This window comes from Ambystoma mexicanum, chromosome 8, assembly GCF_040938575.1.
Source record: "Ambystoma mexicanum isolate Mex_15411 chromosome 8, UKY_AmexF1_1, whole genome shotgun sequence".
Lineage (NCBI taxonomy): Eukaryota > Metazoa > Chordata > Amphibia > Caudata > Ambystomatidae > Ambystoma > Ambystoma mexicanum.
The window spans coordinates 529,917,411-529,936,106 of NC_090929.1; positions in this window are offsets into that span (position 1 = coordinate 529,917,411).

Below are 18,696 nucleotides of genomic sequence, written 5' to 3' on the forward strand. Positions count from 1 at the left end.
GCATTATAAGTGAATAAAACAAACAAACAAACAAAACTGCTCATGTATACTATTTTAAAACACCAAATACTGTACTGCTGTAATCACAGGTAAGGAATAAGTTACTTACCTATAACTCCAGTTCTCCAGCATTGCTATCTTTCATAGATTCGCATGCTGTGAATATTCCCTGTAACCAGGCTGGTTATCCTCGGTAACATAGAGCAGTTTAAATTCAAACTGGAAATGTTCAGTCACATTTGTGTTCTATCAAAGTCAGTTTGGGTCATACTGCTCACAACTAATAGGAAATCCTCCCTTAACTCCTCCCCTGTCAACCATCTTCAGGTTTGGCAGCGCACGTGAGTGGCAGTTAGAGCCAAAACACGAGCCATGAGGGGCAGGTGCGAGAGTCGCTTGTGAATCTATGAAAGATACTAATGCTGGAGAACTGGAGTTACAGGTAAGTAACTTATTCCTTCTCCAGCATTGGCTCTTTCATAGATTCACATGCTGTGAATAGATTAGAAAGCACTATTACAACAATACCCATGACCGGAGGCAAGCTCCCAGCATAACCTACCAATGGAGACTTACCCGCCTCATACATAATGGTTCTGCAGAACCGACTGGCCGACTCTAGACTCTTCTGCAGAATGTGTGTCGACACAGTAGAACCTGGTGAATTCATGCACCGATGTCCAGGTGGCTGTACGGCAGATGTCAGGCAGTGGAATCCTGAAGAGAAAAGCAGTGGTTGCAGCTATTGCTCTGGTAGAGTGAGCTTGGAGCCTCCCAGGAAACAGTCTGCTGGCTTACTGATGGCAGCATGAGATGCAGGCAGCAATCCATCTTCCAATGGAGGACTATGAGGGAGCCTTCTCAAGCCAGAAGGTCGAAATGAAACAAACGGTGGATCCGTTGTATGGAATGACTTAGTACGTGCCACATAGTACTTGAGGGCACACACCACTTTCAGCATGTGCATTGTTGGTGTGCCAAAGAATACAGGCAAAACCACATGCTGATTTTGATGGAAAGCCAATGGCACCTTCGGCACAAATGTTGTGTTAGTACATAGAACGACCTTGTCCTTGTGAAACGTGAAATAGGGCTGTTTTATGGAAAATGCCTGGATTTCACCCACTCACCTGGCTGAAGTTATGGCCACCAAAAACGTTGTTTTACAGGATAGGTGTTTTATAAATGCGTGGTGCATGGGCTCAAATGGTGGCTTCATACATCTTGTGAGTAGCACATTGAGCTCCCATGCTGGTGCTGGGCAACTGACAGGTGGAAAAAACCAGAAAAGCCCACGCAAAAACTCCTTCACCAGCCGTTGAGACCACAGGGATTGCACCCCTGCAGTGTGGTTATACCTGGACATCACAGCTAGGTGCACCTTAAAGGAAGAATACGTTAAACCAGACTGAGCCTGGGACAACAGATATGGCAACAGATTCTCCGGTCTGATGGTCTGAGGTTGCAGTCATTGGCTTTGCACAATACCGAAAACATTTCCACTTGCTCTTGTAGCATTTCAAGGTTTATGGGGCCCTAGCCCTGGCCAGGATCGCTTGGCAATCTTGCAGAAGGGACAGCACCCCGAACTCTAAGAAGACAGGAGACAGGCCGTCAGATTGAGAGAGGCAATGTCATGGTGCAGTACCACTACCTGATACCTGGACAGAGTGATTGGTGTGGGAGCCACTTGATCAGTGTTGTTGATGAGAGGGCAAGGAGGTCTGAGTACCAAAGCTGTCTGGGCCACTAAGGGCCACTAATATCAGTTTGCACCAATACAGTTTGAAGATGTGTAGGACTGGAGGCACCAGAGAAATCAGGCGAAATGCATGAAGAAACTTCCCTTCCCATGGAAACGCAAAGCAGCCCCAAGCTCTCCGGATGAGTGAAGCAGCTGGGAAAGATGTTGCAGCGACTGTTGTCATGGGTGGCAATGAGGTCGATTTCTAGAGTGCCTCACATTTGAAACAAGTGAAACTGGTCATTGTGTAGTTCTCGTGGCAAGAGCATAACTCTGTTGCTGAGAGAGTCTGCCAGAGTGTTCTGAATCCCTGGTAGATGAAGGAGAATGAGAAACATGCCCTTCTGTAGACCCCAATGCCATAGGCCTTGCTCGTCCCTGGAAAGCTGTGGGGCCCTTGTTCCTTGTTGCTTGCGGACATAATACATTGATGTTGTGTTATTGGTGTAAATCCGCACCACCTTTCCCATCAGGAGGGGAAGAAAAGATTTCAGGGCCCAGCATGTTGATGTGCTGGCTTTTTTCCTCCTCCAACCAAAGGACCCTGGTGTGTTGGTCTTCACAGTGGGCGCCCCAGCCCTCCAGTGAAATATGTGTCGTGACGGTAGCCTGATGGTACAAAATCTGAAGGGGGCGCCCTGCACAAGATGTTCCCTCACTGACTACCAGCGAAGGCTCTGTTTGATAACTGGTGTTAGAGCAATGCAGTAATCGCAGGACCCTGAGGCTTGGATCTAGAGGGCACCCAGGAATTTCTGCACCGGTCTCATGTGAAACCGGCAGTTGGTGATCAAAGAGATGCATGATGACAACATTCCCAGCAGGGATTTGCAGTTGCGGACTAGTGTTCCGGACAGCCATTGATACAGCGGACCTTGTGAGAAGAACTTCCACCCTTTCGTCTGAGGGTCTGGTGGTGCAGGTTTGGGTGTCGAGTCTTGCTTTGAGATAGAGAACCTGTTGCAATGGAACCAGGCACAACTTTGGGAAGTTGATAGAGAAACTCATTTGCTGTAATCATTGGACGGTGGTGGTAGTGTTGGTTTCTGCCAACGGGTAGGAGGGGGCTTACGAACCAGTCATCTCTATACTGGTGGACGTGAATGCCTCTTTGCCGCAGGTGAGCCACCACTGGCACAAGGCATTTGGTAAGACATCCGCGAAGCAGACCGCAGACTGAATGGAAGAGTTTTAATCTGATAATGTACTTGTGCCACCAAGAAGCGTAAGTGGCGCTGGTCTGAGAGGCAAATAGGGATGCGAAACTAGGCATTCTCGAGGTTGTTGTAGCTGAGACAACACCTGCTGTGGCGTGACCATGTGGAACATTTGTGCCTTTAGGAACTTGTTGAGCACCCTAAGATCTAATATGGGTCTCCAAACCCCTGATTTCTTGTGCACTGACTTTTTCCTTACCAGGAAGTAGCAGGAGTATACTCCTGTGCCCAGCCCGTCCTTGGGAACCTCCTCCACTTCACCCTTCTGCTGCCGCGCTCGCACCTCCTGAAGCAAGAGGTGTCACAACTTCTCTGGTTTGTGCGTGGGAGGAATGTCCAGTGGATAGTCCATGAACTCCAGTGAGTGGCCCTGCTGGAGCTGGGATAGCACCCATTTCTAGGTCGTGATTGTGCTTATTCTTCGACTAACCTTTGGTGGTAATGATCATCTTAACGAAGGCATCAAGGTGCTTGTCTTCCTTGTATTGGGGGACAGAGCAGGATGACGATGGGTTAGCCAACCTTTTTCTAACAGCTGCCGAGGCCACAGAGTCTGGAAATGGTTTGGTGCACTAGCATGTTGCAGCGCACCCTGTGGCTCTGTACTTTAAGTCAAACTGGTCTTTTTTAGCTGGGCCAGTTGCGGGATACACCAAGTTGATCAAGCCACCCTCCCAGGCGACTTCCAACAGCGGGATAGACATGACAAATTTACTGAGTTGCTGTGTGCACTGGTATAGCACATTCTCCTTTCACTGCTCTTCTGGTGCAAGGCCAAACATTGTGGTCACCCTGGACATGAGCATCTGAAAGGCCTTTACTTCCTCAGGGGCTGAGTTCCCGAATGGAACGGTATCTGGTTCTCCATCAGCTGTGATGAAATCATCAAATTCATCAGTGTGGTTCATGTGTGTGGAGACCCCATCATCAGGATCTGTGTCTTTCCCAGTATCTGACCACCTACGTGGTACTGATTGGTGCTTACCCCTTCTGTCATCCATTTCCCTGGAAGGCCAGTCATATCTGTGTGAGGTCCCTTGATAGGTTCAGTAACCGGGGCTGGTGCGGGCAGCCGTTGTTGCAAAGAGTGGTTAGAGTAGATGAAATGTCCAGTTACATGTCCCTTTGTGGAGGCAGCAATGGCTCTGGTGGATTAATGGCCTGAGCTGAATGCTGAGGGGATACAGGTGGTAGCCTGATCAGGCTTGGCACACCCTGCCGTGCTTCTTTTTCCCATCGATGAGGGTATCACAGCCATGGATGGACGTAGCGGTTGTGGCCATTGACATTTTCATTGATAACACTGTAGTCATAGTCGTGGCTGATGACGGTTTTGTTGATGACGAGGTAGTCATGGTCCTGGCTGTTGACAGCTTCATTGACAGTCATGGTGAGGTAGTCATGGTGTGCACTGGATGGCATTGATGGCCTTGGTGTAGATGAAATGGAATAAGACTTGGTCATCGACGATGACAGCCTCAGCACTGATTTCGACGACAAGCCTGTTTTCAATATTGAAGGCAAAGAGTGGCCACCAGACTTCGACATGGACTTAGATGACATTGGGCCTCATTACAAATCAGGCGGTCCGGAAATAAAGGTGGCGGTAAACCCGCCGCCACCGTTGTTTCCGGACCGCCTGATCGCCACTCCTGCAGGCGGGAGGTGATGTTCCCGCCAGGTTTGACCTGGCGGGTTTAACACCGCCCGCCTGCAGGTGGACGAGGAAACACCGGCAGCATTACGAGATGCTGCCGGTGTTTCCATGATCCCCATTCCCATTGAGTCCCATAGGACTCAATGGGAATGGGCATTAACACCATTCCGCCTCCATGATTCCGGAAAACCGGGGTTGTAATGCCCCGGTAATTCCAGGAATCACGGAGGTGGAATGGTAATACGAGTCCGGAGGTAACCAGGCGGTTTTACCGCCTCGGTTACCGCCGGACTCGTAACTCGTAATGAGGCCCATTGTCTCCCTTGGCTCTCCTCCTCTACTGACACCCTCTAGTCACTGACCTTTGGTGAACAATGTTCCTTGTGCAAGGATCTGGGCTCATAGGTGGAGGTGTCTTTATGCGTCTTCTTGCTGGTGGCCTGGACTTCACGCGACCTAGAACTTTTACTAGAGGTGGTTCGCTGGTCCATCCTGCCCCGCCCAAACAAGGTATGACTCCATACTGAGGCAGAGTCAGCATCCCCACCAGCATCCTCAAGCCACGCGATGAGACAGCAGTGATTATCCCTCAGCGTCTTGTTGGAGAGCGACTGCCAGATTTCGCAGTCCTGGATGACATGGTGAGGACAAAGGCAGTAAAGGCCTTTGTCGTGGTGATCCTCCACGTAGATATTCTTCAGTCCACAGCAGGTACAGGCCTTGAACAGGTTTTTTCTCGTGGATTCCTCAACTCCGCAGACAAAGCTTGTCGAAGATTAACAGCTGATGGAACGGTCCACGGAGCTAGCACTGTCGCCGCCAACACTGGTCGTCGAGTAGATGTCAAAAATACATATGTGTTTCTTGGAAAATATATTAAAATCCAATTGTATTCATAGAAATGTTGAAGAGATGATTTGTGGGGACTCCCTTCAGTAACATGTGGTAAACAATCTGAAGATGGCTGACAGGGGAGTAGCAGAGGGAGGTGTTCCTATTGGCTGTGAGCAGTATGACCCAAAATGACTATGATAGAGCACAAACATGTATTTCGTATTCTTTGGAGCATGTGACACAAATCATGTTTTTTGAAATTACTCACATTGTGTACCTATGACATTTCATCATTGTTATTATTTAATCAATACAAATGTACATTCAAATGAAGTGGTGTTTACATTATTTCAGAAACAAAGGGCCTCATCACGACTTTGGCGATAAATGTGGCGGATTATCCACCGGACCTAATTAGCGCTAACGCCAAGGCCCCCGGCGGATAATCCGCCAGATCACGAGTTATCATGCACGCGCCCTGACCCATGGCATTAGCGCAAATAGCGCAAATCTTTAAATCTGGCGCACCGTGCGCTACCGTCATGTCGGGCTCATAGCGAGCGCCCATAGCGCACGCTCACAGCGCGTGCTATGAGCGCGTGGGAAACACGTCACCACAGGAACAGGAAATAAAGTGGCAGCCATCTTGGAAATCACAATCCGTCGGATATCACAGCTTCTGGAAGCCATCCACGTGATCCAAGGCCAAAACATGTCTCAGGAGCGCACTAGGGGCAAGTCTGCCCTGGACAGGGTGAGGAAGCCCAAATTCAGTGACCAGGAGCTAGCAGTACTGATCGAGGAGGCACAGATACACCAAGAGGAGCTGCAGCAGCGAAAAACTAGTGGCCAGCGCAGAGCCCAAATATGGTGTACCCTCAGCCAAAGGGTCAGTGCTGTGGGACGCGTACTCCGGGATGGGGAGGATTGCTGCAAGCGCCTGAATGACCTGCGCGTGCAAGTCCGTGGTATCCTGTCACAGCACAGGAGTGCAAGCAGGTCCACTGGAGGAGGCCCATCCCCACCCGAACTCACACCTTGGGAGGAGAAAATGACAGCCCTGATAGACGTTGGAACCATTGAGGGCATTGGTGGAGCGGAGGCAGGGACTGGCATCGACCCAACGGCAGGTGAGTCCCATCCCCAAATACATGCAGCTGAAAGTACCACACATGCAGACCCTTAGTGAATGAAAGCGAAGACATGTGTCTGAGGTACTGCATACACTCATAAGTGAGGCCTACATCCCTAGAACTGTAGTGCTGCCTAGACAACCCTGTATGTGCAGTGCATGAATGACAGGGGCAGGGGATAGACTTCCATAGCCATAGGACAGCTACGTAGAGTTGGAGTGTGCATGAACACACCCCCAAAACCCAGAGCGCAGTGCACCCCAACCACGCATTCCCATGCAGTGTACTTCCATACACATTCACAACAAGCACCACATGGCGACTGAACAGAATGCAAGTTGAATGCGTCATTGTTACTGTCTTCAATCACACTTGTTGGCATGACCGGCATCACACAAATATGTCACATTGAACTCAAACCACACCCTATGTACCCCACAGGCACACGTCGATCCCAACGGGACGAAGATGATGGGGAGGAGGCCACACCAACACAGCGCCCACAGCACCGCACCTCCACCAGCACCAGCACCCCACAAAGAGGCTGCACCGAAGGGAGACGACCCAGGCCAACACCCACCTCACCCCAAAGCAGCCCTGCCAGACAGCAGTGGCAGCCACATGGCCGCAGGGAGGCGACCACCAGCTCACCCCAAGCCACCATTCACAGCCCCGATGCTGAGGTAGAGAGGTCTGCATCGGAGCCCGACGTGGGAGCAACACCTCCACGTGGCCATCATGCCATAGGACAACACTCTTCCGGAAGTAGTGAGGCTGAAGGGATGATCACACCCCAGGGAAGCCCAAGCCCAGGCACACAGCATGCAGGGAGTCGACATGTGCCTGTGCTTTGTGTCCGCACACCGCAGCCCGACGTGGACACGCCATCTTATGGGAGCCCAGAAGACCGGCACTCTGATCCAGGCAGCCCAGTCCAGGCTGGCGCCATGATGCCATGCAGCCCCCCCCGACAGCAAATAAGTCATAGGCCACCACGTGACACACTAGGGGAGCCCTTTGTCACTGGGGCAGCAATGATGGGCCGACTCGACATCATTGAGGCAAAACAGGCCAGGGTGAAATCGATAGCGAAGGTGCAGAGCAGGCACATCAAGGCAGTCAGTCAATCAATAAGGCATGGGTGCAAGTACATAGCGCGGGACAATGCGCGTACATGCCGAGTTGTTGAACAATGTACCGTTGCCCTGACAGGCTTTGGCCAACGAGTGAGGGAGTTGACGGAGGAAGTCTCAGCACTTGCTGAACAGACACGGGAGGCAAACAACCTCATGCGACAGCACGTGATGGCCGCCGCTTCAGTCCCCTCGACATCGACCACACCCATGGAGGTTTACCTAGAGCCATCTCCTAGGCGCAGGTCCATGCGCCACCTAAGGGCACGCACATCGGAGGGGCCCGGGAAAGGGAAGCGCCCGCGACCCTCCTAGTGGAGCATGGCATCGTTGTTGTTGCCCTGATGAGACACATGTGCCTTTCTGCACAGTTGGGGGTAGTCTACTGGGGGAAGGGGGGATAGTGTGCTGGGTGTTTACTGGGGGGAGAGGGGATAGTGTGCTGGGTGTTTACTGGGGGGAGGGGGGATAATGTGCTGGGTGTTCACTGGGGGAAGGGGGATTGTTGGATGTTAAATAAATCACGTTAGAAAATTCACAATGCATGGACAGTAGTGATTGTCACTGATGCAATTCAATGTTGAAGTGACATATTTCCGATCTACCCATTACCCATTTCTAAAATAATCCATCCATCAATCCCTGTCTGGCCAACCTCCCCTCCCTCAGCCCAAACCTTTGTGCATGTGCAACACATTCTGGCACTTCATCGCCCTCACTACCATCCTCAGGTGGATGCACATGAGCATCAGGGGGCAGTGGCACATTTCTGCGACAGCAGATATTGTGCAGCATAGCACATGTCAGTACAATTTAGCCTACTTATTCTGGTGCATACATCATTGCCCCTCCCGTGCGATCGAGGCACCAGAAGCGTGCCTTCGCCAGTCCAAATGCCCTCTCCACGCAGATCCGTGTACGGGCATGGGCAAGGTTGTATGCCCGCTCCACCACCGTGTGTGGGTGACGCACAGGGGTCATGTGCCACGTGTCTTGGGGATATGCATATTCACCTGCAGGGGAGAGGAAGACGGTATGGGGGTAAGTTAAGTCGAGTGGGTTTACAGGGCTCTGTCATCAGTGTCATTTGCAGTGGTTCCACCTGGGTCGTTATTGCTGACTCCTCCCTGTTCCTGCTGGTGTAATGGTGTTGGGGAGGGTTTGTTGTGCATGGGTGGGTCCTTTGTAGGCCTCTGATTTGCAGTGGTTCCACCTGGGTCCTTATTGCTGTCTCCTCCCTGCTCCTGCTGGTGTAATGGTGTCGGGGAGGGTGTGTTGTGCATGGGTGGGTCCTTTGTAGGCCTCTGATTTGCAGTGGTTCCACCTGGGTCCTTATTTCTGTCTCCTCCCTGCTCCTGCTGGTGTGATGGTGTTGGGGAGGGTGTGTTGTGCGTGGGTGGGTCCTTTGTAGGCTTCTGATTTGCAGTGGTTCCACCTGGGTCCTTATTTCTGTCTCCTCCCTGCTCCTGCTGGTGTAATGGTGTTGGGGAGGGTGTGTTGTGCGTGGGTGGGTCCTTTGTAGGCCTCTGATTTGCAGTGGTTCCACCTGGGTCCTTATTGCTGTAGCCTGTGTTCTGTTAACTCCAGATTTTTGCTGGGGGGATTTTCGGCGGATTGTCCGCCACTTTTATGGCGCTAATAGCGCCAACGCCGGACTCGTGATTGCTGATGTTTTAGCGCGAATGGTTCCTGTCGCTGTTATGGCCGGCGCTTGTACAGCCGGCTGTACTTGCGCCGGCTGTAATGGCGCCGACGGTATTTGGAGTCGTGATCCGACAGACCCTTAAAATCGGCGCTAATAGCGTTACCGCCGATTTTAAGGGTTACCGCCAAAGTCGTGATGAGGCCCAATATGTTCTTTTTTATTTAAATAGGGTGTGTGTGCCCCGATTGGAGTGCATTTTAGTTACCTGTGTAACACCGGGATGTTCTGTTTTTGAAAAACATGCGGCACAGACAGCAGGACAAAGGGCCTCATTACGACCCAGGCGGTAAATTACCGCCTGGGTCGTACCTTTACCACCATGGCGTAAACTACTTTTACGCCATGGTGGTTGGCGGACTTACCGCCCCATTCCGAGGTCGGCGGGGCGGTAAGTCCCCAATCCCCATTTACCCTTCCCCATTCCCATTTTTGCCCCATAGGGCATAATGGGAGTGGGGAAGGCGTTAATTACGCCACCGTAAATTACGGTGGCGTAATTAACAACATGGTCCCTTAGCGCCATGGATTTTAACACCTGCTAAAAGCAGGTGTTAAATCCGCCATGGCGCTAAGGGACCTCGGAATCAGGCGGTAAGGGTCGGCGCTGTTTACGCTGCCGTAAACCCCTTACCGCCTGAGTCGTAATGAGGCCCAAAGTGTGGATCCAGGAGTATTTCCAGTCGCACGGCTGTTCTGTTCAGTACTGCACAGCAAAATCAAGAGAGAAACAAAGGAAATGGTGCGGAAAATGTTTAGACTGATGGCTACCTGAAGTGTATGACATGCTTGTCACCATCATCCTTTTGACCTTATTAATTGGTAGTGATTTGTATGAAATAATCTCACCAATAAGTGTGCTGCTGGAACAATTCTCTGCACAGATCTTCTTCTGAAAGGAGTAACAGTACGCCAGTGCAATTTATGCTTATTTACAACTAAAGGGGGGGGCACAATGCAGGCTTGTGTCTTCCCCAGTGCCATTTACCCTGCAAATATTGCATATGTGAATGAAATGACTGCAAAATATGATTTTGAACACCAAATATCCCTAGTGAAAAACATATGTAAATTCTAAAAAAAAGGAATGCAGGTGAAAGAGCCTAATATGTCCAGCTGTTGATCGTAATCAATTTGTAGCTAACTACTTGGAGTACACTATTAAAAGTGCACCAATTTGGTGGTTGCTGTTAACAATTGCTCTATTATGGTCCTGAACCACGACAAACACATCTTAGTTAAAGATGGTGCTCAAAGTGTGCCCATATGTATAAGCTGGGCCCTTAATCAGTTGACTGAAACCAGTGTTTGAGAAGGACCATAAAAGATTAATTGACAGCTTTTTTTTTTAAAGGGCCGAGAATGCAGTTCTCAAATTTCTCATTATGATGGCTTTACTCAGGAAAGAGACTGCAAGGTCCATCCATTCAATGAGACAAGATCATTTTTATACTGGAGGGTGAATGTTACCAGACTTCAGGCTCAAACTCCTGAACAACTGTACAATCTGCCCACACATCATTTATCAATCTACTAAAACTCTTATCCCCCATCCCGCTCCTTTCTGATTGAGCTTTGTAATGGGATATGGCACATCCCCTCTACTACATTTCCCTCCTGCATCCTTATGACCCTCCTACAATCCTCATCCACTTCTGCCAGCTTCCTCCACATGGGGAAGGGAGACTTTCCATATTACATCTGATTCTCTTTCTATTCAATATGTTGTTTTTTAAAATGTATTCGTGAAATTCTCACACATTTGATTGCTGCTAATTCCCCTTTCTCTATACGGTTCCAAGTCTCTGTGAGGAGCCAGCAATGAGACACACACACACAAAGGAGACATGTTTGTGCTTATAAAATTGTATCAACAAGAATTGGATTGGCAAATGCCTCAATATCCCTAATCTAGTAGGAATGTCCCTACCTCAGCCAAAACTAATGAATCTGCCCATTGTCAAGGTGTCCAAACAAAAGGTCTGTCCTGTGTCCGCAATCCTATTCTGGCACTCACATGCTAAATAAACTACAAGGTGTAAGGGTATTGTGTTGTATAGTTTTCCAAGCATTCAAATGTTTAAGTTCAACACAAAAGTTCCAATCAAACCAAAAGTTTTCCAATGAACAATGTTCACAGCTCCAGGGATCCACCACCTTCCCAGATTTTTTGTATCAAGAGTCACGTCACCGACTCAAAAGAATATTCAGGTTCCAAGAGGACTACTCTCTCCCTTCTGTGGATTTAATTCTCCTGGAGTATCAGCTCCCTTCCCCAAACTTTCTCTTCCCCTTTTACACGTTGCAAATCCCAAGGGTATGTCTCTTCCTAAGGACTCTCTTTCTCTCTGTACAATTTCGCAATAGTTCATTAATTCAACGGCATTGCCTTCCTTAAAGGTTCTTTACAATAGGTATTTGGTCTTCACCTGGCATCCTCTCCTGCCAGACCTTGTCACATGAATACCTAACTTCCACTTCACCTGGTGCACTTTTCCTACGAGAATTGTATTATATGAACATCAATCTTCACCTGGTATAATTTCCTGTCAGAGGTTTACTGCACACACATACTTAACTTCACCGGGTATACTTTCCTGCTATGACTTTGTTACATTAACACTTGGTTATGAAGATACTTAATTTCACCTGGTGTACATGTTTGCTAGCACCTTTCCATATGATTTACTCTTTCTTTCAGCATGGGGTTTAATAACCCATGGATAACTTGCTTTGCTAATACTCTCACTTCTTTAGTAACGTTGCTGTTCCCTCACGTTGTGTTCTCAAGAAGCGTTTTACTTTATTTGGCCACCCTGTAACCCATTTGTTCCTTTTCGGTTCACTGCTTGTTTCTGTAGCTTCTGTGAATTATAATATACTTGCCGGCAACCCTTTCTCCTTCCCAGGGTTTACTGGTTGTCTGCAGCATGTCTCTGCTCTCCCCAGCTTCAGCATACTGGCTTTGTGTGTGTCCCGTCAAGTGCTGCACTCTAGTTCTGTAAGCTTTCGCAGTGTGCAGTTCCCGCTGCTCTCTCTCTTTCAGCAGTGGACCGCCCGCACCTTGCTTTCTCCATTCCCATATGGGATTCCCATTCAGCTCGCCTGTCACGCCATGCTAGCCTTCAGCATGTTGCTCAGCGGTATTACGGGTTGCGAGGCAGTTAGGCATCTGCAGCACTCCTCTCTGTTTTTCATAATCAACGGAAGCCGGGTCATATTTGAACTTCCTGTCTCGCTTACTCATTTGCCAGCAACTAGACCACTGTGTTGGTAACCCGGTCTTCATGATCCTCATTACTTCATTGTTCTTTCTCGTGTCAGTCATTATGGAGTTGCCATCTGAATGACTTGAAGGATGTGGATATTGAGCCTCCTGGGAAGTACTCCTGACTACTGCCTGCCTTTTCCTTGTCCTAGCTGTCAACATACTCTCCCTAATGGGTGTTTGGGGATTAATCACAATAGATCTATCACATGGTGGGTGATGAGTGTGACAATATGCCATTAAGGATGGGGGATTGAGGAACCATCCCTGGAAGGAAATGGGGAGCATGTTTAGTTTTGTTTAATTTTTATAATGCACCAAATCGGCCTAATGCCTCAAGCGCACAATGCACAACACAAACAGTACCAATAAGAAGAGGTCAGGGGGCTATGAGAGAGGTTTTCTCAACAATATCATCTGTCACCTCCCCCAGGTAGTCCTCCCTCATACTGCCACCCCCAGGGTCAGGATCAGGTAGCAGCTGCCATACCCTGACCACATAGGGGGAGATCATCTCATGGAAAGGAGTGATTATATCATCAGATTCATCACACCTCCTTCACCACATTCATCTAGTCTGCACTGTGTCCTGCTACCTGTAACAATGTTTCACACCCCCGGTTCCTTACCACTAACACTCCATTGCCCTAGATGTCAAGTTTATCGCCCAAATAACAGAATTCAAAACCGCCCAAATCAGCACTTCCCAACTATGAAAGGATTTCCTGGAATGGTTACAGACATCACTGCTCCTTTATTGCTAGCACTCGTCCCCACAGTAGCAGCAGTAATTGTTTGATTGTAGATTTGCATATGCACATTAGCCTGTATGTAACATCCCCTTTCTGTGTTCCCATCAACAACCCAACATGTTCATATACTGTCTACCATTTCATTGATCCTCATTCATAAAACACCTGGAAATCAGACTGCACCACCCACCATTGCCCATTTGTAATGTGCTTCTGTTCGAAGTTCAAAGTTCCTACACAAGTAAAGCAATGCAAAATACAAGACAAGGCTAGTAGTAGCTTATAAGTTGAACGCTCTGACAGGGACCAAACCTTTGCTGCACAATTATGAATACCAGACGTGCAGACTCACACTTTCATCCTTCCAATGTCAAAAAATGTAGCACACTACAATTAGGTAATAATAACTGTGGTCATTAAAGTGCTTAGAAGCAGGGACAATACAGCAAAAATGCTGTTTATAAACCTGATAACATGATTAGTGTTAATTGTGTAGGTATGTGAGCTAGCTGTATGATTTTGTATTGATAATTGCGGATCCGAATCCCTTAGGGAAAATTAATGCCACTCCATCACCTGGTTTATTTAGCCTTTTTTCCTAAATGTGTCAAATAGTTTAATAGTTGCGGGATACAAGAAAATATAATAAGTATGTTGCTGTTAAACATTATACACATATTTGTCATGCTATGAGGGCTTCAAGCCTAAAATCAAAAACCTCTGATGAGAGACTTGCAATTAGTGGAAGCACAATCACAAAAGAAACAACACTCTGCAGTCAGCTAGATTCAGTGGCACACTTTTCTAAAGAGGCCATAACCTGGATCAAGTCTTTCCTCAGCGATAGGACCAGGAGGGTGTTCTCCCCCGCTGCAGCAGCTGACTCAATACCCATCCTATGTGGAGTTCCTCAGGGCTCCTGTGTCTCCCCTACCCTATAAAACATATTTACCAAGCACCTTTTTGATGATCTGGACCTTCTTGGTATCACCTATAACACTTATAAAGATGTTACCCAGATTCCCCTCCCACATTCCGGGGATTACAACAAGGATTTGGCCTTGGTAATTAGGGTGTACATCAGCATCCAGGCATGGATGGTAACCCACGGTCTATACCTGAATGATGACAAAACAGAACTCATCATCCTAGGAACCCACGCCAACCTAAAAAAAACTGAGCAAAGACTACACATTATTTGAGATTGATGGTAACATCATCAGCGTGTCCAAGGAGGTGAAGACACTTGGCTTTTATCTGGACTCCACCCTCTCCCTCAACAAGCAGGTGAAATCCCTGGCTTCTGCCACAGCTTACACCTGTAAGCTCATTAGAGCTAGCAGACACTTTCTATCAGACAACAACTGCATTATCTTAGCTAGAGCCTGGATTTTATCTAGGCTCGACTACTGTAACGCCCTTTACATTGGTGCTAATAAATCCATCAATCAAAGAATTAAAATCTTACAAAACAACGCCTTGCGAGCAGCTCTTGGCGTGCCAAAAGAGCGCACATTTCTACGATCAGCCGACATAACCACTGGCTGTTCACCCAAAATAAAATCCACTTAAAAGTGGCTTCCCTTGTTCATAAAGCTCTGAACAGTACCTCTCCTAGCTACCTTACAGACAAATTCCTAAAGAGTAATTCCACCCGCCCAGCAAGGACCCCCAATACCAACAGCCTTATCATTCCAAGATTCAGGCTAACCAAGGCAGGCGGAGGTAACTTCCAAGTACGAGCAGCCTAATTATGGAACTCACTGGCCCACCCTCTACGCGAGGAGCAGCCCTTCCTGAAATTTAGAGCCAATTACATTAACCTGCTGAAATCGGTGAATAAATAGCCCTCCATTTACTCAATCATGAGGCCACCTAGATTTGACCTGTTATAGACCCTTCTTGCTACCATGTGTACTTTCTCGCTCCCTCCCCAGGGTTGCAACGTCATACTAGTGCCTATTTATGCTGTATCTTCCTTGTGATTTGTATATATTTTGTAAGGAGCTTGCGGCTTGCCCACACTTATCCTTTATTTTACTGTGATGTTTCATTCTACATGTATCTCATAACCTGTACCTAAGCTTTGCATATCCTGTACTGTTGCGTCCAGCTACCTTCGGGTTTGGTGCGCATTATAAGTGAATTCAACAAAACACTGGGGTGAAGAAGGAAAGAGTAAAAGCAAGGCGGTCTTCCATTTTCACTCTTGTGGAAAAGTAAACACCAACTCCAAAAATGCTTTTCAGCTGATGTGGTTTTAATTAGGTGCAGATCCACGGTGTATTCAATAGTATTCTGTTCGTTTTATGCCAGTTGTAAGACACATTGCTGACAAGAGGCAGAGGAGGCAGGGGAGCACTGCTCTGTGCACTCTTCCCACTTATGTCAGCAGTAAAATGGGCAGAGCGGGAAATGGAGGCGTAAGTGCATTATGCCTCAGAATTATTCTCCATGTCTAACTCTGCACCATTTAAAATGATTGTGAGTGTATTATACACAAGCAATTATTGCTCAATTGTGAGACGATTGTTTGACAAAGTCGACATCTTATCTTCTCCCTGCAGAGCCTAACATTCAATATAATGAGGATTTTTGACACAAGTATTTTGGAGGAATACTGCAAACACCTGAGTTCAGAATCTTTACAAACTTGTTTGACCACAAAACATCAGAAAATCCCTATTCTGTAGATTGTACCTATAATGCAATATACATGCTATAAGATTGTAGCCATGCTAGAGACCTGCTGTTTGCAGAAGCAGTTTGTTGTAGCGCCCTGCCAGATTCATTGGTCATTTATTACAGCTGTTGGTGTGATGTAATATACAATTAACATGGCTATATGTACTGTGGATGCCCACAATATCCATACACAAATAACTCAACCAAAGTACATAGAGGTTGGAGCTTGAAGTAAAAGCAAGAACAATGAGTTGTACACACTGTCCTTCTTTCACTTCAAGACTTTACTTTGAAATGTACTTATTTCAGATTTCAAATGCAGAACTTTAAAGAAATAAAAGAAACCTATCAGCACTTGCCTGTAGCACCTAGCATAGCTGATTTATTTATGCATATGTTGGAAAGGTTCTAGAGAATCTATAAAACAATGTGCAATTTACTTATGAAATCATTAGCAAATTCCCAATACATTCATCTGAAGAGCATTATCACAAAGGATTCAATTTATCACAAAAAGGAAACGAGATGATCACAAGATTAATGGGCAGGAAATATAATCACCAATCAATAAATAAAAGACTGCACAATATCGGTGTCTTCAATGGAAAAGGGATCCTCCAACCATCTACTACTGTCGCTATTGATAGATTGGTACTTTTGCTAAAAACTCTGAAGGGCAGCGCCAAACTCAAAAACACATTTTAAGGGTGTCTGATAATGTTGCAATTGGAAACAAAGATCAAACAAATCAGTTTAAGGTGTTTCCCATGATTGCTAATGTAGTTGGAAAATGTCTCATGAACTTATTGGTTAAAATAGACCTTTATTTGGAGAAACCACATTTACTGGTAACACAACACAAGGGAAGTTTCTCATTCTTATCATGCTCACACTGCAACTCCATAATTAGAGCACACAAAACAAGCTTCTTACAACAGTTGAGATTATCAAGTTCAAACATTATGCAACTTGCAGAAGTGAAAATAGCAATCGCCCCTGTGTTGCTAGGTACACACAGCTGATAACAGGCCATCAGCCTACACCTAGGCATGACAGAGTGATGTGAGGGTCTGGGTGAAGGCTGTGGGCCGTTACTAACCATGTGTGACACCCCAACAAGGGGGTGATAGCCACTTGCACCCTGGTTGTGACTATTTTATTTTATTTAAATGTGAGATGGGGTGTGCATGTCTTGTGTGATCCTAATATCCCATAAAACCAAAACAAAACAAGATGGCCTTCACCATAGGAAAGGGGGAATTGTCCCTTTTCCATTACCATGGCGGTGGCTGTGAATGGGAGGAGCGCTGAGAACGGAGCATATAGCTCTGGTGCAGCTGTTAAGTGTGGTGGGAAGGAGGGGGTGGGGAAAGGGTGTAATAGGCTTTAGAGGGTGAGGGTGATGATCGGGATGTCAGGAGGCAACATGGAAAGGATCTCTGTTCTCTCCCCACAAGATGACAACACCCAGGGAAAGGGCGTTGTGTGGCTGGAAACAGCGGGTGGTACACAGCGTGTTCTTGCCTGCTGTTCCAGCCACCTGATAGGCTGAGCACCCTTCTACGGGTGCACATTTATTGTATACCTTATCAACTGCCCAGGTGGATCAAAGTACATTGGAGAGGCATTATTAAAATTACAATTATTACGCACAAGGGTAACATTCACTTGAAAGTCATGAAAGCAACTTTGTCAAGGCACAATTTTAAAGCATGATCCCTCTTCAATGCATTTTTTGATACTTGCTCAGATAGCTTGAATGACTCGAGGAGTTTATCACAAGAGTTTACTCAAATATAAAGAAAGCTAATGTAAACACATAATGCTGACTGGTTTGAATGATCAATTTAAGCGATCGTGATATTTGTAGTTTATCATATGTTTTCTTGTATTCTCTTGTTCATTAAGTATGCAACTTTATTTTTGTTTAGGTCATCAAAGACACACTTATAAAGTGATGGAGAAACCTTCTAGGAAGATAGACTAAGTGCCTCATTACAAGTACACCGGTCCGGAGTTAACGCCGGCGGTAAAACCATACCAGCACCGTTTCCACGTCCGCCCAATATTGACCCGCGGCCCCGGAAATAGCACCTCCTCAAACCGCCACCACGGAGTTAAGGGTCCCGTAAAGTCCACCTGTACGGAAACCCCCCCCGTTACCGGCAACACGAAACACCGCGAGCATCACAACTAGCGCGGACATGGAAACACCGTCAGAAAAATGGCGTTAAAACCGTGATCACGGTGGCGGTACCGCCGCCACCGCGAACATGACTTTAAACAGTGCCTGCTGAACAGAATCAGGGCACAGGTGCACCAATTCAGCCCAGCTGGACCCAGCAGCACACTGGGAGCCCACAAAAAGGCCACACCCAGCTCAACACAACACAGAACCATGCAGGCAGCAGCTCTAGTAGCACTTGGACTGGGCCTTCTCAACCAACAGGCAGCACTGCACATGATGGCAGTAATGGTGCAGGGGAGGAGGCGGAGGAGGTGCAGGCGCCAACCAGCCAACCTTGCACCTATGGCAAACCCCATTGTGCAGCCACCACTACCCCGCAGGCA